Raw genomic sequence first — 25,617 nt, 5'->3', positions numbered from 1 at the left:
ACATCATCTCTGAGGTTTATAATGCTTGGCTCTGATACCATTTCTGTAACACCCCCAAATCCGGGGTCGGGGATTCGGGTCGTCACGAGTTCCATTTCCCTTAATAACACCCAATCTTAATAAACAATCAACTACTCTGTACTGTGACCCCACAATAAACACACACACCATAAGTTATAGTCTCAGAGATGAATATCCAAAAATAACACGAGTCATTTTATTCCAAAATTCTATGCCATTACACCTTAAAAGGGTTTCTGAATAGATTTACATTTCTTTGCCATTATTACATTTAATAAAGATACATAAGTCTGGTACATCAAAATTTGAAATCCTAGCCTATTGGTAGTTCCTACCTCAGCTACAGCGACATCAACACCTATAGGAAACTGCGGAACGTTTCCTATCCGCTCGCGAATTGGGAGCTTGGTCCTGTTCATCTTTTCTATCTGTTGTTGTGTGATGAAAGAAGAAAGCAAGGGTGAGCAACAAGCCCACCAAATAATATGTATAATGATTAATAATATATGAGCATTCTCATAGTACTCATGAAAGTCTTGGTCAAGAAGAAATGAACCAAGATGATATCTTAACGCGACCAAGTCGCAAAATATTCAGTATATGTACATATATACTTTTCACAATCTTTGAAATCCTCTGACATGTATAATATACACAGAGTTCCAGTTTATAACTGTATAAAAATATCGTTGCAAGGTGATCTCATATATCCAACCTTGTCTCAACGTTTTTCTGAAAATCTTTGTCATGCATAAGATAATCATTAACTAGATATAAGTTTAAAAGATGAAGTTACAAGATACTCCAATATACTTATGTCTTTTCCGAATACTACTTGAACTACCACCGTTCAAGTTATAATTAGTTTCAAAAGTTCATCACACTGATGAGACTACAAGATAAGACTTGAATAGATTCAATCTTTGAAATATCATTATAAATAATGAAGTTACGAGATACTTCATTAAGTCCTGATATATATATACACACCTATATATATATACATTTCATACACTCCTTGAAAACCTCTGTTATGAAAATTATAAACAGAGTTGCAATATCCAATGAATTTGGAAAGGAGAAAACCTTGGCATAAACCTGATATCTTGCTGATCAGGCAAAGATACCAATAAGTAACCTTTTCTACTAGTAGATGGATGAATCCCCCACCGGTCATCACCCTGGCCACATAAGGACCTTGTGCTGGACCGCCACCCGGCCTCTTACGCGTTGATGGACTGCCACCCAGCCACTTACACTTTGATAGACCGTACCCCGGCCTATCGCTTATGCCGACTCAATTAGATGGACTTACTTCCCGAACGTTGGGCAAGTAATCAAATTGTTTTCTCAAAACAGCAACCACGTTGCGAATGTAAAATACACCACAGAGCCGGATCCCCCAGGTTTTGAGCGAGTATTTAAATCCCCTTCGAAAGGAAGATCTTAAATTTGAAAATGAGTTTTGGGATCCGCCCTAACTTTTAAAAATCATTTTGAAGACTCGAAAACATTTTTAAGAATGTTTGGAGTAATGCTGATTTAATAAAATAAATCAGTCCCAATATATTAGAAAATATCTGAATATTATTATTTAAATATTATTCCCATAAAGAATAATCTTTATAAAAATAATTGAAGTAGAAGTTTTAAAACTCATACTTGAAATGAATATTAATAACCAAAGATATACTTATACGAAAGTATAATCTTTATTTGAATAATCGAAAATAAGTTTGATTATCGAAACATTATTCTTTAATAAAATAAAGAGCGGAGTAATAAGTCCTCGAATGAATATTCCAAATAATATTCATTAAATAAAATAAGCGGAGTCATAAGTCCTCGAATGAATATTCAAAATAATATTCATTAAATAAAATTAGCGGAGTCATAAGTCCTCGAATGAATATTCCAAATAATATTCATTAAATAAAATAAGCGGAGTCATAAGTCCTCGAATGAATATTCTAAATAATATTCATTAAATAAAATAAGCGGAGTCTTAAGTCCTCGAATGAATATTCCAAATAATATTCATTAATAAAGTTATCGAATAAAACTTATTCGATTAATAGTTTTGAAAACTATATCTATATATATATATATAAATATATATATATTATACTCGGAAACATCGACTCCCGGTTTAGAAAAATGTTCACCTTTGGTTCCCCTATACTAAGGGTAAATGCCACTACTGCTTATCTCTAACATAGGTATTATGCAACTAATAAGCATTTGAACCAACAGATATATAAATCAAGAATACGAAACAGGCATGCATATATACCATATCACATGCTATAATATATCACAAGAATTTGCTAATAACAAATATGCATTTATCACAAGATCACGCATATACACATATACATCACAACAACAGTTATACGGGTAGAAAACTTGCCTGAGTGCTCCCGGATAGACTTAAGCTTAGAGTGGGTCCGATAACCTATAAACAACAACATAAGTCGGAATTAAACCCCGGTCGCTTAAGAAACTAGACTTTAACCATTTAGAGTCCTAACGTTCGCTTTCGCGCTTAACGATTACTTAAGTCGCTCGAGTACCCTCGGCTCCACCATTTTTAATAAATTAACCATTAAGGGTTTTAAGGCGATTCTTTCGCGAGTACCTTACGAACTGACTAATCCACTTTAAATAATTGTTTCTTACCCCAATTAGTCATTTAAGGTCCTTAACCAAGGTTTCAAAGTAAGGCGAGGGGTAATTGTTTGGTCGCGAAAGGCCGTTACTTAAAACGGTCGTTTCTCCTAAACCGTACATCGGATTCAAACGAACCACATATCAAAACGAAGCTCGTAACATGAACTATCTAATAATGGAAATGGTAAAAACCTAACAGGGAGTTCTCGGGTCCTGATGTTAAGAGCAAAAAAAGTCTAAAGTAAATCGGACATTACGACGACTATGTTTACGCGATTTCCCAAATTTTTACCATTCCAAATCATATCAATCCAACTACCAATCAATAACAACTCAAGATACACATCAATTCTACCAATTTCAGTCATAATAAGCTCAAGGATCTCAATCCAATCATATATTATAACATCTCCAAATTCAACTAAACTACTTAACAATTAAGCTCGAATCATGCTTATCATTCAAATTACTACTAATCCATCCAAACCATCTCCAAACTTCAACATTCAAACTTATTACTAAAGGGTGTGAAGATTTATACCTTTCTTGGAGGGTGGAAAGTTACTAGGAAGCCTTATGGAGCCTCCTACAAGCTTGATCTTTCCAAAGAAATCAAGAACACAAAGTTAGGCTTTAAAGTTTCTAAAAGTCCGATTGAAAGAACTGTAAAAATGAGGGTCTTACCATGCTTATTTGGACGAGAATTGTGAACAAGAGTTGTAGGCCATCTCAATACCTTTCCAACGAGCTATAAAACACAACATTTGAGTGAGTATTGAAGGAGATATGGCAGTTTGAAGTTGTTGTGTTTATTTTGGCCGAGAGCTTGATGAAGAAAAGGGAAGAGCTTTTGTGTTTTTTGTGATTTGTTTTGATTTGCCTTGGTTGGTTGACTTTTGTTTTGTTTTAATCATTTTTAACCATGAAAAATTGTGTGGTTATAAATCAACCACACTTCTTTCCCTTATGTCATGCTTTGGTCATCATGTGATGTCACCCTCCACACTTATCCTCTTCTTGTTGGTTTGATGACATCATCATCCTTAACCTCCTTGATTAACTCTTAATTGCTTGCCTAATGACCGCTGATCTGTTATACAGTTCGCTTAACTTTCGTTTTCGTTTATCGTTTGAAGGAACATACCCGGGATCTTATTACTTAGGTTTCTTTAACCTTTCTCAATACATTATATTCCTTTCATGATCCTCTCTTTTAATCCTTGAATTTAAATCCTTTTTTATTCTGTTACCTTATACTCAATTCTTTCTGTATCTGGTAGATTTTCGGGAAAAATCAAAGTGTTCGAATTTGGATTCTGACGATCTTTACATACACTTATTTATCATATAGAGTACTAATAATATCCCAGAAGATCAATAAAAGAGCCCCTACATAGTGTGGCATAAAAAGTTTTCTTATTCAGCATTATCAGTAAAACACTATTCATAAGGGTTTCAAAAATTCCAAAAATTGGGGTTATTACAAAGCAGCTCTGAAGTTCTCTAGGTATCCTAGTCTGATGGCTCTCTCATCTGTCAGTGCCTGGCGTAACTTCACAATGCGGGCAGATATCGCAGTGATCTCAGCGTTAAGCTGAGCCACTATCCAGTCATGTACAGCTACATGTATGGTCGTCGGGGGTGGTAGAGGTGAGTCTGGGTCACTAGAGGATATATTATAAGCCTCGTAGGTCTCTGCATCCATCCCATTCTCCTCATCATCATCAGTATAGGGCAAAGGGCTCTGCATTCCTGGGTGTGGTGTAGGAGAGCGAACAGTCAAGAGATTGTACATCTCTATATTCCTCCAGCCTATGCCATCTCCCTAGGGCATCTCAACGTCATCAGCTATGGGGACAAGAAGGTCAGTCTCCTCCTCCGGGGCATTCTCAGTAGGATCATCATCTGAGTCATCAATGGGTAGGTCCTCCGGCTTGGGAGTAGGGTCATACTCAGGGGCCATAACATCATCAACAGGGTCAACCTCCCTCATAGGCTCCACTGGTACCTGACATAATAGGCAAGGTGTTACTAACTTAGAGTCGGAATTCCCTTAAGGGTAAAACTGTCAAGACTACGCGTGTAGCCCGACGACGAACTTGACTTGAGCTCTAATTGATTATTTATTATTCTTATGTCAACATATTTTATATCATATCATTTCCAAGATTTGATAACCTAAGGCTCTGATACCATTATGCTATAATGGCCAGCATAATAATGTATAGTATGAAAATGACTGCAATGATAAACTCACGTAAAATATCGTATATGATAATTAAGTTTTATTCAAAAATAGTTTTCCTTGGTGATACACACCTTCTCATGAAAATAATTCTTTAGTGGATTTTATTATCCTGCGAATACCTTAATGGTAAACCCAGCACCTAGGCTTGGGTTACGGTATTGCATCACAATTCTAATTGGAAGAATAGGACATTCACTAGAGCCACCGCATACGATGATCAGTCGTACTACAAAAATAGTAACCTTTTTTACATGTAGATGGATGATTCCCTTTTATTATCGGTTATCACCCTGGCCGCATTTGGGCCTTTTCTGTGTCCATCCCTCTCAGGTACACACTTCGTGTCTATCCTTCTCAAGACCCGGTTTTGCGTCCATCCCTCTCAGGTACGCATACTCCACATGTTCATCAGTATATAAGATACCTTCTCATGTGGTAGTAAATTGGTAGTCTCCCTAGTCCACGAAGTACTGAATTCTACCCCTCCTTGTACTTGTAAGAATCTCATCATAAATCTGGAACTTATATTGTTCCCCAAGCATATTTCTTGTCGATAGGTACACTTTGATTTGTACGTATATATATGTACTTCCGAGAATTTCCGGAGGAAGTACTAAGGATGTGAGTTGACCGTTGTCAACATATTTGTTATATAAGGGGGAGTTTCTTTTGAAACTATAATCAAAATATTTAAAATAAGTCGAGATAATATTCTCCGACGATCTGAAATTATTCGAATGATTTTCTGAAAATCTGAAAGTATTTTGAATCAGGTTCTATGATTTTTAAATCATAACTAAACCATTAAATAACTAATGCTTAATAATCAAATAATAATCGTTGAATAATTAAACCTCGAATAATTATACTTTTAAAAGAATATTTGAAATAATATTCCTCAACTAATTTATGTTTAAGTAATATAATAATCTTTAATATTTAATCGAGTCTGAAATAAATATTCACTAGAGAATACTTCTCCCATAATAAATGAATAGTAAATAGATATTTATTATTCGAACGATATAGTATAGTTGAGGGAATACGATCTTTGGAAATCGTTTTAATAAAAGTTCGAGGTGTTTAGTATTTTGTAAGTGGACGTTGAGTTTTTTAAAACGTACTACTATGGACTTTTAATCATCCTATAATATCACCGGGATGATCACCGGGTTTTTATCTTAAAATCCCGACCGACTCTCGATCTTATACTTATACGTCACGCTTAAAGCGGAATTAAATATTTTACGATAGATACTTATCGTACAACATCATTACATTATGCGGAAAATTCAATTATTACTTATCATGGCAAGCATGGTATTTATGCAATGATAATAAAACAATCCCATCACAACACAACAGTAAATGAAGTTGAATTCGTAAACTTGCCTGGGTATCTCGAGATGGAGGATGCTCTGGGTTCCGCTCGGAAATCTATAATCATAAACACAATTCGTTTCGTTAGGTCTCGTTCTAATTTACGATGACTCGCACTCATGCGCTACTTATTATGCACCCTCTCATCTCATATTACCCTTATTATCTCTTGAAGTCCTTATTCACATTATGGTCGCTTCCTTTTTCAAAGTATCTTAAGTCCGTTTCATTTTCCATCGTCGGCTCCTCTTATGGATTCTACGATTTTCTAATCGCGCGGTATCGGCTCCGATATTTTTATAAAATTGAAAAATCATTATTTTTACTTGAAATTTGTATGTAAGTTAGGAAACTCAATTTAATACTCTCTGTAAAAATTTCATTATTTATGAACATTTTGAAGTCGATCCTTTTTATTTTCAAAATTAATAATTCGTAGCAGTTTTTGTCGCGTAAATCACTTTTAGTAAAATGGCCTTAACTTTTGATCCGTAAATCAGAATCAAGCGATTCAAGTGCCTAAAAGATCCTTATAACATTTTCTATAATAATAAAGGGTTATTTTTCAAGAAACTACAGTTCGGAACTTTCTGCAGAAACTTAAATTTATATTTTGTTCGTTTTAACGAGATTACGGTTACGATCGGAGTTTCGTTTATACCTTAAATCTATATACTACCACCAACTATCAACATATCATCATCACCACACTAACTACTCTCAAGAAAATCATGTTCTTGAGGCAACAACAATCAGCCTTAAATCTACTTAGCTAAACATCAAGATTATAACAATACTTCCACCAAAACTAGGTTTACAACTATGTTCTAAAAGGATCTTGAACTTAAATCTTAAATAAGGTTGGGTTAAAGATTTATACCTTTCTTGAGAGCTTGAGATGTGTTCTTGATGATGGTGAAGTCTTGGGAGTGCTTAGTATGGTTTTTGGAACCTAAAACAACCATTAAAATCAAGAAATAAAACAAAAGTTACTGTTCATACTATTCACTACCATCTTTCTTGATTTTATTTCACCCATCAAACCTTGATAAAAAGAGCTCAAAGATTTATCTTACCTTAGTTTGGTTGGTAGGAAGCTCGAGAATTAATGGGAGGATTTATCCATGGCTAGAGCTTGATAATTTGATTTTGATTTCTTTGTTTTCTAGAAAAGGGACGAATGAAGCTAAAGAAATGCGGGAGAGAGTTCTTGTATTGCTTCTTGGGAGCTTCGTGAAATAATGTGGTGATATCTTGTAGTTGATTTTTATTCTTTAGTATATATCCTAGGATTTGATCTTGGTTGCCAAATCTTGAGACAAAACTAGCTAGCCTTTGTAGTTTATAAGCTAAGCTACTTAACTAAGCTCTGTAGCTTACTATTTGCTAGCCCTTGGTTGATCATACTATGCCTTAGCTTACTATTTGACAAAGTAACCATGGTTACTTTTCTACCATGGTTAGTTAGTGCGTTACGTTTATTTAATCGTTTACGCGTTCGCTCGGTCGCTTAAACGTTTTCGTAATAATTTCTCGTAAACGGTTCGCGACGTAAATCCTTTCGTATTTATTCCTTATATTTTAAATTATCATACTTGGATATAAATCCGTAGGGTTTTAAATTCGTGAATATATTGTGATTCCTGTAATCCTTGATGATTCATAAATATGGTCGTTTTTCAAAGTTCATTTTCTTCGAAAACTAATAGCATTTACATACACTCATTTGGTACATATAATTATAATATCAACTCCGAAACTCATTTTCTCATGCACTACATAGTGTGGGCTAAAATGTTTTCCCCGTCTGTCAGGGTTACTATTCATTACACATTTTTACAAGGTCTCAAAAATTCGAGTTATTACACTGACTTACATAGACTTTCTCTTCCAAATCTCCATTTAAAAATGTACTTTTGATATCCATTTGATAGACTTTGAAATTGGCATAAGCTGCATAGGCTAAGAAAATTCTGATGGCTTCAAGTCTTGCAACAGGAGCAAAAGTTTCATCAAAATCTATTCCTTCTTGTTGAAAATAGCCCTTAGCAACCAATCTAGCTTTGTTCCTGACTACTATGCCATTTTCATCCATCTTGTTTCTGAATACCCATTTGGTGTCAATTGGATTCTTTCCTTTAGGCTTGGGTACCGGCTTCGATACTTTATTCCTTTCAAATTGGTTTAGCTCCTCCTGCATAGCCAAAATCCAATTAGGATCCAACAAAGCTTCTTCTACCTTCTTTGGTTCTTCCTTGGATAGAAAGTTGCTATATAGACATTCTTCTTGAGTTGTTCTCCTTGTTTGAAATCTAGAAGATGCATCACCAATGATGAGTTCAAAGGGGTGATCCTTAGTCTATTTTCTTTGTTGAGGTAGATTAGCTCTAGATGAAGAGGCCTCATTGTTGTCTTGATGTGTGACTGAGTTTTGATTATTAGAAACTCCCTCTGAGTTTGTGAATCTTTAATTTGAGAAAGAGGAACTTTCTGTAAGTGACCTATTCTGACTCTCAGCTTCTCTTAATGACCCGACAGATGATGCACTATGTGTCCCAACGGATGAAGTTGATTGTCTCCTGACAGATGAAGCATTTTACAACTCGACAGATGTTGAATCATGTGCTTCATTAGTTGTAGATTTTTCTGCATTATCCTTATTCACTATTTCTTGATCACTTTCATCATCACTGTCATAACTAACCATCTCCACATTATCAAACTTGAGGCTTTCATGGAAATCTCCATCTTGCAGTCCTTCAATCTTTTTGTCATCAAACACAACATGTATTGATTCCATAACAATGTTGGTTCTTAGATTGTAGACCCTATATGCCTTTCCCACAGCATATCCAACAAAAATTCCTTCATCTGTTTTAGCATTAAACTTCCCATATTGATCAGTTTGATTTCTCAAGATAAAACATTTGCAGCCAAAGACATGAAGAAAATTTAGAGTTGGTTTCTTGTTCTTGAACAATTAGTAGGGTGTCATACACTTTGCTTGATTAATCAAAGATATATTCTGAGTGTAGCAGGCAGTATTCACAGCTTCAGCCCAAAAATATGTTGGTAACTTTGATTTTTCAAGCATTGTCCTTGCAACTTCAATAAGAGATCTGTTCTTTATTTCCACTACTCCATTTTGTTGTGGAAATCTTACTGCAGAAAACTCATGCATTATCCCATTCTCTTCATAAAATGATCTCATCACAGAATTCTTGAACTCAGTTCCATTGTCACTCCCGATTCTCCTTACTTTAAAATCAGGATGATTGTTGACTTGCCTTATGTGATTGATGACGATTTCACTAGCCTCATATTTAGACTTTAGGAAATATGTCCAAGAAAACTTTGAGAAATCATCCACAATTACTAGGAAAAATCTTTTTCTTGAGATGGACAACATATTGACTGGTCCAAATAAATCTATGTATATCAATTGCAAAGGTTCTTCAATTATTGAATCAAGCTTCTTTCTGAATGATGCTTTGATCTACTTTCCCTTTTGGTAGGCATCACACAATCCATCCTTAGAAAACTCCACTTGAGGAATGCCTATAACCAGTTCTTTCTTGACAAGCTCATTCATGGTCTTGAAGTTTAGATAGGACAGCTTCTTGTGCCATAGCCAACTTTCATCTTGACTTGCTTTACTGAGAAGACAAGTGACATATTCTGCATTAGATGAGTTGAAGTCATCTAGATACACATTTCCTTTTCTCACACCAGTGAGAACCACTTTGTTGTTTCTTTTGTTTATCACAACACAGGCTCTTGAGTTGAAGGTTACTGAATTGCCCTTATCACAAAGCTGGTTGATATTTAACAAATTATGCTTTAAGACCATCCACTAGGGCAACCTCTTCAATGATGACATTATCTTTTAAAATAAAGACATATCCCTAGTATAACCCTTGTTGTCATCTCCAAAAGTAATACATGGGTCAGCTATTTCCTTGAACTCTGTGAGCAGGGTAGAATCTTCAGTCATGTGCCTTGAACAACCACTATCCAGGTACCAAAGATTTTTTATGTTTCCCTACACACATCAAAACCAAATCAAGTTGATTTTGGTACCCAAGTTTCTTTGGGTCCTGCCTTGTTAGCTTTCTTCTTTGGTTTCTTAGGTTTGATCTCATTTGACTTGGGAATTTCTGATTCATCCTTCGTTATTTGAGTTGGACCTTTGAAACCAGTCATTAAAATAGAATTATCATGCACATTTTGATTAGCAGGAAAAGGCATGCTGTTTGCAAACATGTTATTCGAGTAAGGCATGCTAAATGGCATTTGAGGCATACTAAATATAGCATAATAAGGATTAGGTACAAATGGCATATTAGCAAATTGTGCATTCATATTTTGAGTAGACATAGCAGGCATGGTAGGCATAGCAGTCATGTTGGGAAAAGTGGGAGGCACAGACATAGGAGTAGGCATGGCAAGTTTGCAATTAACAGACAGGTGATTAACACTACCACACTTAACACTACCACACTTAACACAGATTTTTCTTGGTGCATATTTATCAGGTGTATAGTTGTTATGCTTATTAATTCTTACTTTCCCATTTCTATTATTTTTCTTTTTAGTTTCTGTTTTAACCTCAAACTTTTCTAATCTATCATTCAATTGCTTGATGGATAGATGACCAACATTAACTTTCTTCTCCTTCTTCACTTGACTTGATTCTCCTGAAATAAAGTTTTTGGAAACTGATCCATATTTTTCATTCAGCTTGGCAAGCTTAACTTTGCTCACAAGTTTACTCACAGCCGACGGATGTGGCTCTTTGTCACTCGACGGATAATCCATTTGGTTATTCGACGGATGATTCTCATCATCCATCGAGTCCACATCTGTCAAAAATCCTTCAACCAAGTTGGATTCCAATTTCTCCTTACTCTTTTCCCAGGATGCATCACAAAAGGACTCAATACGTTGAACTTTAGTGATTTGAGCATGGACATCTCTGGATGATTTCCATGCTTTAATCACTTCCTATTCTCGTTCAAGCTGCTTCTTTAATATCTCTTCTTTCTTCAAGGACTCAGTTAATTCATCCTTAGCAATCTTACACTCAATTCTTAATTTTTCAAATTCAATGAACTGAGACTCTAGCACATTATTCCTCTCACTTAAAAAAAATTGTTTTTTTTAATTTTAGCATTTTCCTTAGTGAGGGACTTAAGTGTAACACGCAAGTGATATAATTCTGTAGACATGTCACCAATTGCATCATTACACTCAGCTTTAGATAAATGTGCTAGGTTAGTGATGATTACCTGATTACTTAAAGAACTTGTTTCTGTTTCATCAGACTTGGCCATCAGGGCTAGATTGACATAGCTTACATCTTCATCTTCATCCAATCCATCAGCTTCCCAGTCATTTTCCTGTATAATGAAAGCCCTTTCCTTTTGCTTGAGCAACTCAAAATATTTCTATTTGTAATCAACAGGCACAAACTTCTTTTTGTTGGAATCTGACTTTCTACACTCACTGGAAAAATGCCCTGCCAAGCCATATTTGAAACATTTGAATTTGGATTTATCCATCATGTTTCTACTTGGCTTGGCTGCTCCAAAGTTATTTTTGAACTTAAGCTTGGAAAATCTTCTGGAAAGGAATGCTAAATGTTCATAAATATCATCCATATCATTTTGGCTCAAATGATCTTCATTTTCAGCTACCAGCCCTTTGCGCTAGCTTTCACAAACCTTTGATGTAGACTCAACAAATTCTACCTTCATCTCTTTCTCCTTCTCTAATTCAGCAACCAGTGCTATGGACCCTCCTTTCTTTCTTCCTTTCTCCATCCTCTCATCTTGCTCCATTTCAAGCTCATAAGTTTTCAGGATGCCATACAGTCTCTCCAAGGTGAACTCCTTGTAATCCTGAGAATTTCTCAATGAGACTGTCATTGGTTTTCACTCCTTTGGAAGAGATCTAAGGAACCTGAGGTTAGAGTCTTTTGTTTGATAGACTCTTCCATGCAACTTTAAAGCATTTAGTAGTTTTTAAAATCTACTTAAAATATCAGTGAGAGACTCACTATCTTCACAATGGAAGTGCTCATATTGTTGAATTAGCAGCTGTATCTTATTCTCCCTTACTTACTCAGTACCATCACAAATAATCTGGATAGTGTCCCAAACCTCCTTGGCTATTTTGTAGTTAATGATGTTATCAAACATATCACCATCAACTCCATTGAACAATATATTCATGGCCTTCTTGTCTTTCCTGATTTGCTCAATATCAGGATTTGACCATTCATGCCTAGGCTTGGGAACAGATGGCTCATTGCCTGTTGCAGCTCTCATTGGTACATGAGGACCTCTCTCTATGCAATCCACATAGGCCTCATCTTGGGAAAGAAGATGTAGGTGCATTTTCACCTTCCAGTGGTGATAATTATCTTTGTCCAGAAAAGGAATCTTAACTCCAACATCCTTCTTGTTCATCTTGTTATTTGTTGTGATCTTTACACTCTTTGTACTTCAAGAGCTTGCTCTGATACCAAATGTTATTCCCTAACAATACAACAAGAATTACAGAAGGGGGTTGAATTTAATTCTGGCTTTTTTTTCAAGATTTAAAAACAGTTCTTAACTCAACAAATGTATATGTGTTTTGATTTGCAAAGTGCGGAATGAAATGATTAAATAAATCAAACACAAAGTAATAAAAACACAAGTCTTTAAAACTTTCTGGTGGATTTGAATGTATCCACCATATATATATATATATCGATTTGAGAACTCTGTGAAGCTCAAATTGGCTCACAGCTGCTTTACAAGTTGAACAAACAAACTACAGAGAAATTCTTGACAAATATAACTTTTTCTATTTCTCTCCTAAAATGTGTTTGCTTAGTTATTTGTTCTACTACCTACACTTGGTTTATATATCACCAAGTTTACATGGTAATAAGACAGGATAATAAAACAAAACCTATCAAGTCTAGATCCATGCTGCTTCATTACTCTATTCTAGCATCTTTGAAAAACTTCATACCTTGCATGGAAATGGTAATACTTCTTTGTTCTCAATTTCCTGCTAAACAGGCTGCCATATTCCTTTTGGAAACACCCAACGCATGTGACTGTGTTGTCACTGTCAACAGATATTTGAATTTATCATCCATCGAGTACATGTTTGTTATCCGTCGGGTAACTTTGTTGATCATCCGTCAGGTAGCTTTGTTGATCATCCGTCAGGTAGCTATTTGACACTTGACTCTATTTCACTTATGCAAAATTATAAGACATCTCATATTTATAATTAATTAACCTATTTTGCATATTTACTAGTAGTCAATATGACTCATAAGCTCCTACAGAATCTACACAAAGTTATTTGCAGAAATGTGCTACAATACTTATTATTACATAAGCTACTCACTTGATGGATGTCAAATCATCATCTCAAATTCAGATTGATGTGGCTCCAATAAATATGGAGTCACAGCCAAAATCCTTAATCATAGAAGCAGCACAAACACCAAACTCTCCCACAAATTCTCTGGATGTGGATATGATCAACACATCAATTCCTGATTCCCCTTATTTAACTCTGTTGGGGAAGCCAAAATCTAGTGCAAGTGATCATCATCTTTTGGATGATTTGTTGGCTCACTTTCCAATTCTTTCAGGAACTATTGAGACATCTTTGTCCAAATTTTCATCAATCTGCACAGAGTCTACAATAGTCTCCACTCCAAACTCATTCATTTCTTCTATTCGGGTGGATATTATTCATCCGTCGGTTAGTGATTGTATCCCGGCGGATGTGCCTAACAGCAGTCATCCGTCGGCTAGCCTAACTACTACCCCGATGGATGATTCTCATACGTCGGTACTCACTACACACACTGAAATTTCAACCATTATTACAGGTGTAGATGAGTTAGTAGTTGTACAATCACTCTTAGGACTGAGGGATTGGAGTGAATTGAGTGAGAGGTTGAGTTGCTCTCAGGAAAAAGGAGAGGAAATGAGTGAACAAATGCAGGCTATTTCTTCCAGCCTGGAAAAAGAAAGTGAGAGGATTTCCACCTTAGTGAGTGAAGGTGAGGGTGGTGCGCCAAGGGGAGCCCTTGATGCAACAAAAGAGAGAAAATGAGAGAAATGCAGGTACAAGAGATATAAGGGTGGATACTATTGCTAGTGAGTCAATAGATGTCAGTGAGGCAGAAAAAGAGAGATTATTTCAGCAAGAATATCAAGTTGTCATAGATTTTATCTCTTTAGATGCTGAGGCATTTACTCATCCTGTTCTAACTTATCAAACTCTAGATGGACATGGCAATGAAGATGCTGAGAGGATGTTGAACCTGGTGCATACAACTGCCTCAATGGAAAGGGTAAAGGATGTCATCGTTGTTGTGGCGCCCTCCAAACCCGGGTCAGAAGTTTGGGGTCCACACACATACACCTTATTTATAACCTGCTTATAACAATAATAATAATAATATGCAGTGACACTACTTACCAACTACCACAGACCGCAACAGGTTAAAGTATGCACACAAGCCATTCATATACTTATATTACAAACCGTCCAAATCCCAACTATTCAAACTCAGAACTGAGTATTAAGCATTATTACAAACTTTTACAAACTTAAATTATCTCAAAAGATGCCTACTAGCTTAACTCGATCAACCTGAACCCCTAGCTCTCGCGCTGGATTGGGGATCCTCGCTACCAACTGGTTCATTCTTAACTGGAAAAGAACATAAACAACATCGCACAAATGAGCTAACTAGCTCAGCAAGTCACAATGACAAAACTGAGAATAATGATCATCAAGTGAAAAGGTTATGATATCAAGTGAACGATGAATTATGATTTAGAATTGGATATTATATTTTCATTTTAAAAAACAAGGTTAGGCTGCTGATCAGTCACGCACTAACCCCAAGTAAAGCACACAACACTGCTCTAACTACTGGATCCAAGGCACACAATGGCCTAACTTGACCATTAATATGGCCTGACCACGAATCTGGTCCACAATTTTATAAAAACAATCCAATTCTATAATAACAGAATAAACAATGTAAAATAATAAACAGAATCATAAACAACATTGGATGTTTGATAATGAAAGGGTTTCAATCTTCACAAAGGATCACTATGGCAATTTCAAAGCTTGGTTGTTAGGTAATGAAAGAATTGGATAACAAAGGAATCAACATTTCAAGGTTTCAAGGATTTGGTCTTTCAAAGCATAAGTTACAATGGTTTGACTATGTAAGTAATTTGATTCAGTGTTTGGTATTTAGTTTGTATATATTTGTGGAGTAGTATCGTATATTTGTGGTTCGTATCTGGGTGTACAACAATCAATGGTTTAGAATGAATAAGGTTTACGGCTCAAGATCAATAACTGGAATCAGGGTTTAGGGTTCAGTGCTTCAAAGCACTTGCAATATAAAACAGGATTATTAATCAACTACAATATATCTTGAGAAAGTTCAGAACACTTGCCTAGTACTAGCTTGCTATACTGCACTAACTTCCAATCACAACCGTCTACTCCCCGACTATCTGTTTCCCTTTCCTACGCCTTGGCTCTTCTGCTCACATATTATAAGCATCTACCAATACTCAACTTATACGATTCTATTCGAAACATACTTCTATCTATCCTTCGTTTCACTCAAATCCGATTAACGGATTGAAAGTTACGCTAATAACAAGTAAACATCGAACATATAGACCGACAGTCAACCACCGAGTCACATATAGCACATAACACGTCAAACAGTCAATGATATATCATTTATAAAGAAGCCTCGGGTTATAAACAGGCTTTAGGATATTTAAAAAAAAATTTAAAACTTTTTCGGAATTAAACCGGGACGTTGGATCAATTTTCAGGGTAATAAACAGGGTTCAGTTGGACAAATCTGGCTTCAAAAAAATTTTATAATAATTATCGAGCCTTGAAAACAATTTAAAGTAATATTTTTAAGCTCGAAACTATTTTTCAAAATTTTTAAATCATTTTTAAATAATTAAATCTAATTTAAATAATTAATTAAAATCAATTAATAATTAATTAAATCAATTAATCAATTAATTTTTGAATTAATTGACCAATTAATCAATTAAATATTAACTGAAATTAATTAACTAATTAATTCAGATTTATTTTTGAATTAAAAATAATTTATGGAATTAAAATAATAATTTTTGGAATTTTCAGAAATTAAAAACGAATTTTTATAATTAAAATAAATAGAAAATATGATTTTTAAACATTTTTAAAATAGGAATCCTATTTCTGCAACTTTCCAGAAACTTCAGGGACTAAACTGTATCGTCCCCAAAAGTTTAGGTACCAAACTGCAAATTTTACAGGGCTCGCCGGAAAATGATCGGGGTTCGCCGAAGATGGCGTTCCCGGAATCGTCACACCTTCAGGAGCTCCATATATCATCTACAATTCATGAGAAACACATCACAATAATCATTTTGTCCTAATAACCCCAGACCTGGCCGGAAAATGGCCAAGAACTTCACCGGTTTCCGGTGACCCGACGAAAACTTCAAAACACAACTCCCTTCGATTCAGACATCCTCTGCTAATGAGCTATATGCCAATCGATTGCAAATTTTATAAGGAACACAACCCACTATAATATAACAACTAATAACCCCTAGATCAAAAAACCCTAAATTTCAATTAAGAACATTCATACGGGTTATAAACCCTAGTTTCAAAATTCGAAAATCAAACTCAATTTTGAACATGTTATTGAACTCCAAATCAGTCATATAATATATCAAAATCATCAGGAGAACAAGCTCTACAACAGCAATCATCAAATCATTCAAACAATCATCTGAACAAAAATTCATATTTTAATCAAAATAATTCGAAAATAAAAAAATTTACAGAAAATAAACCTTTGATTCTGCAGGTGTATGGATCACAGATTCTGATAGTACTCTTCAAGAACTTTGATTTGGTTACTCGAGCGTTGAAAACAAAGATCACTAACACCTTCGAATTGTTGTTTGATTCTCAGAAAGGTTTATGAATATATGAATTTTTTCTGGAAAATTATATAATTACTGTCTGCAAATGATTTTCGATACGGAATAAAATACGGTAAAGTAATTATGGAAAATTAGTATCCTGTTGGATCATTCCGGATATAAAATGGTACGTTTATTTATAAAAACTAATCCAAACGGTACCGGTTTTCAGGATAATTATCCAAACCAGTACAATTTGTACTGCGGTCTTGGTCTCAGCACCTGCTTACACGTATTACGAGGTGATAATTGTGATAGTTTAATAAAAAGATGCCGTTTATCGAAAATATGAGTTTTATTGATTTACCGAAACGGATAATATATCGAAAATGTTGCGCCGGGACCCGCGCAGGACAAACCGTACGCCGGATCGAAAAAGTCGAAACATTGAAAATGCTCGGAATATTGCAATTAGGTTAGGATGGAGTTCTCGGAAGAGTTTTGGGTTATAAAAACGTAAAAACGGATGACGTCGGTTGGTTCCCGTTTGTATAAAATAGTTTTTAAATACTCGGAAAAAGATTTTATAAAATCCATATATTTCCTATAAAATCATAAATCAACATAAAAATAATTAGGAAGATATGAAAATTATCTATATTTTATTTTGGACATATAAAATTTAAAATACTCAATTAATATTATTTTTAAACATCCAAACACATTTAACACTTAACAAATAATTCATAGAATAAATACTGAACATTCGTAATAATTATTTATTAGCAAAAATAATTACACGATATATCCCGGATATTACAGCTGTTATGCCATCCACAACTGGTAGTGACTTTGAATTGGCTGAAGAATCTTTTGGGGAGGATGATGAAGATGATAGCATGAGCATAGGGGGAGATCAGATATTCCTTCTTAGATGCTAAGCAAAGAATGTTCATATTCACATCTCCAATCCACTTTATTCAAGCTTATTCATGACACCCAAACAGCTATTCAAGCATCCACAAGTGCCAGCACAAAAAGGTTACTCACATCACATATGGAAGCTCTACAACTGCACAAAATTCAGGCTCTCCAACACAGTTAAAGTGTTGATGAAATTAAGCAAGAAGTTTCAAAAGTCAAACAAGATTTTACAGCAAGGTTGGATGCTAGACTTCCTGGAACCACTATGACTGAGATAGCACAGAAAGAGAAAAGAAGCCGATTTGAACAGGAAGGTTGAAGCCATGGACTCTAGGCTGACAAATATGGAGAAGTCAGTGGCCAAAATTCTTGAAAATCAGGAGGCTCAAACCAGTTTGCTTCAACAGTTGGTGGCTGCACAACTCCCTACTTTTCATCAACTTGATGTTAACAAAAAAGGGGAGAAAGACTCACTCATCCCAGTTAGTCAAGGGGACTCAACAAGTGAGGGGGAAAAACTGATCAACATCGAAGTCAGTAAAGTAATTGTGCCAGCAATTACTTTCACAAAGCCACCAGCTATGGATAGCATTGATCTCATCAATCTAGCAGCAGCAAAACTGGAATCAAATGATAAACTGAAAAAGATTGATGGAGTAGCAGCTGAGAAGGAGCTGGATGATAAATGGAAGAAGATTGATGTAGACATTCAAAAGAAATTTGGTCAGATACAGAAACCAGAAAAGATCTTTCATCACCATTCACAAGTCAAGCAAATCATAGTGAATGAAATGAGTCTAGGTAGCTTGGAAAAAGGCCAAACTTCATGCATAAAATCTCCAAAAGCCAATCTAATTTTGAAGCCTAAAAGGAACTATTCAAAGTTCTCAGACAAAAATCCTGTGGATCTTATGTTGGAGACACCTAGGCCAGATGAAAAGAAGTTGTTGGCAAGGTCCATAGCATTTTATAAAGATCCATCTGATTCAGCACAAAAGAAGAGAATTGCCAAAATTTATAGGAATGGAAAAGAGATATATGTGGTGGCTGGATACCCTCAGTTTGCAGCAGTAAAAAGGGAAGAAAAAGAAAGAATTAAGCAAAAAAAAAGGCAAGCTGCTTTAGATGCTAAGAAGCTCAAACAGAAGAAAGAGCAAGCTGCTATAGTAGCCAAGCTTCAAGCTGTGAAAGCTGCAACTGAAATCTCTGAAAAACCACCTGTGATTACTGAAGCTCGGGATCAGCAAATGCAAAATGAACCTCCACAGAAAAGAAAATTCAGATACAAACTTCACTCCAAAAGGAAATTGGACTTCAGTGATGAGGAAATGGAAGACTACATTCCCAAACAGTCTACAACTTCAACTCAAACATCCAAGCCCTCAGTGGTACATCAGGAATTCAAGGTGGATCCAACAAAGAATTTTCATGATGAGCCTATAATTCCCAAGGATGAGCCAATAGACTGGGAAAGTTTTCCAATTCCTGAATTCAATTTACCCATCTTCAACAAGCCAAAGAAAACAAAGATAAGACCAACCAAGAAGGTCAAGCCCGTGACTCTCAGAACCAAGACCCTAACAAAATCTCAACCTACAGTCAACAAGGGAGATCTTTTATATATCTGTGACATCAAGGAGTTATCAGATTTAAACCTCTATTTGGATTAATTGGAAGAAGTAAGAGGGATTGATGCTCACAGACATCTTCCTGAAAGACTGGTGTTTAAGTACAAGGGAGGGAAAGAGATCACATGGCCTCTTCATAGGATTCTTGAAGAAAGCCAATCTGTACTGATAAAGGTCTTCTCATCCTTGAAGAAAAAAATTGGTTTTAATGTAACTACAAGGAAATTGGTCCTAAAGAAGATAGAAGATCTAAGGAGCAACAAAGCCAAAGATGCACTCCCCAAAACTCTATCAATTCCCTTCACAGGAAGTAGAGTGCATTTGAGGCCTTATTGACTGATGGAATTCATGGACAAAAAGGGTGTTAGAAGATTCTTTAGACTGGATGACCAATTGAGTATCTCTAGCAATGAGACTCTATTGAAAATGCAAGAAAAACTGGATCTATCTGAAGCTGATGAACTTGAATTCCACAGACAACTCCAGAATCAAATAGAAGAGAACAACAGGAAGCTTGGGAAGAAATCCAGACAATCAAGGAAATAGAAATCATCTGCTCAGATTAGAGGAGCACCTCGATAATGATTGTGAGACCTCTTTGTACACTTTGCTTTGTTCAATTTTCAATAAATTTGTAGCACTTATCAGTCTTATCTACTATCTTTTAATCTGTATATTTGGGGTGTTTTGTTATCATCAAGTTTCTCTTATTTTATGGCTACAATTCCAGTAGACATAAATTGGGGGAGATTGTTAGGAATATGTTGTGAACTTGATGATAAGTTAAACAAAACATCTTAGTAGATTTGATTTAGTGAATTTTGTAGCTCTCGACGGATGTTCTTATATAGTCCCGATGGATGATCTTTATAGTCCCGATGGATGACAATTTGACATCCATCGAGAGTGTAGCTTATATAGCAAATAAGTACTGTAGCATATTTCTGTAAACAACATATTTTAGTCTAGTAGATTTTGTAGGATTCTCTAAGACATGTTGACTACTAGATTGATATGCCGAATAGGTTGGCTAATTATAAATATGAGATGTCTTGTAATTCTACATAAGTGAAATAGAGTCAAGTGACAGATAGACTCCGGACAGATGATCTACAAGGCTCCCGAAGGATGATCAACATATTCCCGACGGATGTTTAACATAATCCCGACGGAGGATCACATTCAAAATAGTTGTTGATAGTGACAACACAGTCATATGCGTCAGGTGTTTGCAAAAAGAATGTGGCAGCCTGTTAAGCAGGATTTTGAGAACAAAGAAGTATTACCATTTTTATGCAACTAAGAAGATGTTCAAAGATGCTGTAATAAAGTAATGAAGTAGCATGTAGTTAGACTAGATATAGTTTTATTTTATTGTCTTGTCTTACTGTCATGTAAACTTGGTGATATATAAACCAAGTGTAGCAAGTAGAACAAATCAACTAAGCAAACTTATTTTTCAGAGAAATCTATCAAGCTGTATTCTGTAAGAATTTCTCTATAGTTTTGTTTGTTCAACTTGTAAAGCAGCTGTGAGCTATTCAAAACTTCATATAGTTCTCAATCTGATGTATATATATATATATATATATATATATGGTAGATACTTTCAAATCCACCAGAAAGTTTTAAAGCTTGTGTTTTATTACTTAGTGTTTTGATTTCTATTACTATTTCATTCCGCACTATTGCAAATCAAACACAGTTATATATTAAGTTATAACAATTTTAAAATCTTAAAATGTAGCCAGAATTACATTCAACTCCCCCTTCTGTAATTCTTGTTATATTGTTAGGGAATAACAAAACTGTTGCAAAAGTATTCAAAATTTTGGGCTCAAAATATTGGCGGGCCGTAAAAAAAGTGGGCTTTTAAATTATTTTTTCCCGGGCTATTAGAAACAAAAGGCTAAGAAAAATAAAATTTCAGGACATCACTGGACCAAGAAAACCAAACACTCCAATACGCGAGAGGTGAGAGAGACAGTCGGAAAAACACTGATTCAAGATCAAATCGATTTAATATGGAAGATTCGAGTTCTAATCAATTCAAACTCGAAGAACACTCAAGCTTAAGAAGGTCTGTTCCTCCCCCAAATTGATTGTTTATGTGTGGGTGTGTTTTTAGTGCTCATTTGAGTTATGTTTGTTTTTGTTTTATAAGTTTTTGTGATAGTTTGGGGTTTTTAATTGATTTCTCGTGGCACTCTCTATTTGTCTCAGTTAGGGTTGAGTAAAATTCCCGACCCAGTAACAACTCAGGTTCGAATTAAGGGCTTGTTTGGAAAATTTGAAGGTTTCCTTTATACAATTATTGATGCTAATGTTACTGCTTCTGCCACAGCTGATCCTGTTACTACTTTTTTAAAAAACCAGTGATTGGTTTTTGGGTATTAGCAATTACATGGAAACTGTTCTAAAGGTCTTGGATTTACTCTTTTATTCTCATTTTTCATTTTTTTTGTGTATATAATGTTCAAGATTTTTAATGATGAAGAATTAAGATAATGGTATAAATTTAGGTTTTAAAAGATGGGTTATTTACAGTACAGGCTCTTTATGCGTATTGTTTTGTGATTATTATGTTGACTGTACTTGTTAAAGCAACAACTTTTCTGTTAACCAATAAACATGTGTGTTCTTTTGAAAGTCATTTTTAGTGTACTTTCCGATGCTTTGTTAGATCTTGGTAATATAACATTTTAGATCTCCAACGTCTTCTGACTCCGTAATGCACATTTATCCCATAAAATAAGAAGAGACACATTAAGAATCTAAGATAACTCAGTTTATATCACATTGATGCAAACCTAATTTTAGACAGTAAAGAAAGGGATAAACTACATATTACCATATGCCCCGGTACTTAAGTACGACTTTTTGGTAAATCTGTTTCTATCTCCGCGGTATCATTGCTTATTTCTGATTTACCAATGGACTCTATAGTTACTGAAGAATTATAATATATGTTTTCCAGGGATGTAGAGTTCAAATTCCAGAATCCTTCTCTGGATTTACTATTGAAGAAGTCCTATTTCAAGTTATTTCATCATGCACCTTTGAATTATTAATGTATTGATCAACAATGTTTTCTACGATATTACTGCCTTTATTTTCATATCAAAGAATATTCGTTCGGTCTTGTGTGTTACCAGATTCACTTTCAGAACTCAAATTTTGGCCTTTATTTGTCACAGCACTTGAAGCATCATCAGCCTTGTGTCACATTTAAAATTAATTGATGTTCTGGTCAACTCTTAAAATGTGCTTCTACAATTTTTTGTCGTAGGTTCTCTCACTGTTTCCTCGACTTCAACCGCTAATAATTGTTTTTTAGACATTCAGATTGTTTTGTTTCGTTATAACACATGAGGTAATTATACATTATTTTACTTTCTTTTCATCATAGTAATTTGTAGTCAATAACTCTTAGCCTGTTTATTTCATTTATTTCAGGTATAAAATAGAAGCAGTACAACACTAATTGCTCTGATGCAGTCATTGCAAAGGTATAAAATATAAGTAGTGTTATAATGATGGTCTTTTGGTGTGTGTACTACTGTACTACTAAGTGCCCCTGTCCCGAAAATAAGTAGTACTAATATAATAAGTAGTATTGATTGTTTGTTTTATATTTTTTGAGGGTCCAGATGCTGCACTATGATGTGTACATTTTGCAGAAATACTGTACCACAAATCTGGTCTTTTTCCAGGAGAATTGAATCTAAATTTAAGTATAATCATGTGATATATTAATTATTAATTTGTAGTAATATTGAATCCTAACCAGTTGACCCGAAGCATGTGAATTCACATAAATGAGCCAGCCCGTAAATTCTTGTATTAGCGTTTATTATATAAAAAAGGACTTACCATCATGCTTTAAACATTAACATCAAGTGGTGAATGAAACTAACTAGGCTAGGCTAGAATCTAACTAGCCTTTTAATTTTGTGTTTAAGTTAAATGATTAGGATTAGTTTCCTTAAAACATGTTATTTATCCTTTTAGTTTGCCATTGCAGATCGATATATTAATTCTGATTTTTACTTACCTTTATGAAAGAGATACACTACTCTGTCCTGCTCCATTACTTGAGAGGAAGTACTAGTTGACCCTAAGAAAAAACATAACCTACGGTAAAATCTGCAAGGACAAAATGATCGAGTGCAATGTACGGCTTGTCATTTCTATTGCCAAAATTTTGAAGGAGTTGGAATAAATCTTCAAGGTCTTGTTTAGTTATCAACCAAGAAAATAGGTCTTATATTCTTACTCATGACTTCTTGATTAAGAAATGGTTAATTGACATTATTTTAAATAATAAAAATTATAGGCTACACACTGTTGAACGCTTGTAGAAAGGTTGTGGAGGACTTGTACGAGGGCTAGAGAAATTTGATACTTCGAAAATGTTTAAGTTCTCAACCTATGCTTACTGGTGGATAAAACAAGCATTTCAGAAGTCTCTTTCTAATCAGTGTAGAATAATCAATTACCAGTAAGTTTTTTATTGACATAATCAGTCATAAGTTAGAACACCCATATTTAATGTAGCACACTCTGAGTGTGCTAGCTATTGACACTTGAATGTACTGTTAATTGATACAAATTAAATAATACATGTACCTTTTTATATGCTTGTTATATATAATTGATGATATCAGCAGAAACTATCAGAAGTTCATATCAGGACTTATATCAGCATTACTGAAGAGTTACGTCATCAGTACTTATATTAGTACTTGATAATCAGCAGATGATATCATCAGGATTTGTCACTTCAGTAGATATTCAATATTGAAAAGGAAAGCAGGAAAAGGTAGTGAAGGACTTTATCTCAGAAGCATTCATACATGGATAGATTTGCTTATTGTAATATAATAGGATTCTTTATTTGATTGTGTAGTTGTGCTCTATATAAGGCACAAATTAGGTTCATGCTATATGTATTTCAAACATTTTTATATCATTCGCATAACCTAGAAGCTCTCAAGGATAATTGTTTATCCTTTCGAGAGAGTACATTTGTAATTAGTTTTTATCTGTTAATATAAAAACTGTTGATTATGTTGAAGCTTTATCGAATTGATTGCATAAACTGTATTCACCCCCCTCTACAGTTGATTACGGGCCTAAAAATTGGTAGTAGAGCTTGTTGTTAACATACAAACAGTTTAAGATCTGAAAATCAATCTACAATGTCATACAAAGAAGAAGAACCACAGAATCCAAAACCACCAACCCCAGCCACATCATAGATTAGCAGCAACAGGAGTAGGTATGAAGCAATCAAGGTGCCAATCCTGAAGGTACATGAATATCCAATCTGGAAAGTCAGGATGACCATGTGTTTAGAAGCCACAGATCCTGAATATCTAAACAGGATATATGATGGTCCTTATAAACCAATGAAGGTAGCTGTTTCTGTTACAGGAGAACCAGAAAAGATGGTTGACAAAGATAGGAATGACTACACTCCTGAAGATCTTTCATCTATTATGAAGGATTCTAAGGTCAGACACATCAGGCACAGTTATATTGATAGTGTTATGTCCAATAGGGTTATTAGATGTAAGATAGTAAAATAGATATGGGATGCTTTCGAGGTAAAGTGTCAAGGTACAACTGCTATCAAGAAGAACAGGAGGAGAGTACTTACTCAAGAATATGAGCATTTTGACTCAAGAGACAATGAGTACTTAACTGAGATCTATGACAGATTTCAGAAGCTTCTGAATGACTTATC

Source organism: Apium graveolens, chromosome 3 (assembly GCF_009905375.1).
Source record: "Apium graveolens cultivar Ventura chromosome 3, ASM990537v1, whole genome shotgun sequence".
Taxonomy (NCBI): domain Eukaryota; kingdom Viridiplantae; phylum Streptophyta; class Magnoliopsida; order Apiales; family Apiaceae; genus Apium; species Apium graveolens.
The sequence above is the reverse complement of the archived record's forward strand: the minus strand, read 5'-3'. Positions refer to the sequence as shown.